Source organism: Mastomys coucha, chromosome X (assembly GCF_008632895.1).
Source record: "Mastomys coucha isolate ucsf_1 chromosome X, UCSF_Mcou_1, whole genome shotgun sequence".
Taxonomy (NCBI): Eukaryota; Metazoa; Chordata; class Mammalia; order Rodentia; family Muridae; genus Mastomys; species Mastomys coucha.
In genome coordinates, this window is record NC_045030.1 from 129,234,156 (window position 1) to 129,234,703 (window position 548).

Consider the following 548-nt stretch of genomic DNA (forward strand, 5'->3'; position numbering starts at 1 on the left):
AATAGTGGTAGTGGTCTCTGATTAGGGTGAACAGGGGTCTGCAGACGCCCACTGGTGCAACCCACCCCTCCAAGAAGAGTGGGGCTGTCTCTGGCCCCGCCCACTCCGAGTCGGAACTACAGTGGGCCCGAGAGGGGGCGTCGAGCCCCGTGCGCAGTATCCCTCCGCCCCCTTCCCGACACCCTCCAGGCGAGCTGGCTTGCCGCAGTCTGCGCAGCCCCTGCCTGTTTGGTGCAGAGGCGTCGGGGCAGGACACATCTCTGCCATTCCACTCGCGCGCAAAGCGGTGAAAGCCCAGTGAGAGGATCTGCAGAGGATAGAGAACACCCAGGAGCAGGAGAAAGACGCGGGGGAGCCCAGGGACCTGGGCCGTGCGCCTGGCCAGGCAAGTGGGGGTGTGTCGAGGGCTCCGGGCGGTCGCGCACTGCAAACAACTGCCTGGCCCTGACAGTCCAGTGGAGGCCAGCGGATCCTGGTTGCTCCCTGGACTGTGCGCGGTGCCCGGAGACCCCAGGTGGTGGGGAGGAGGAAGCGGGAACTAAGGCTGG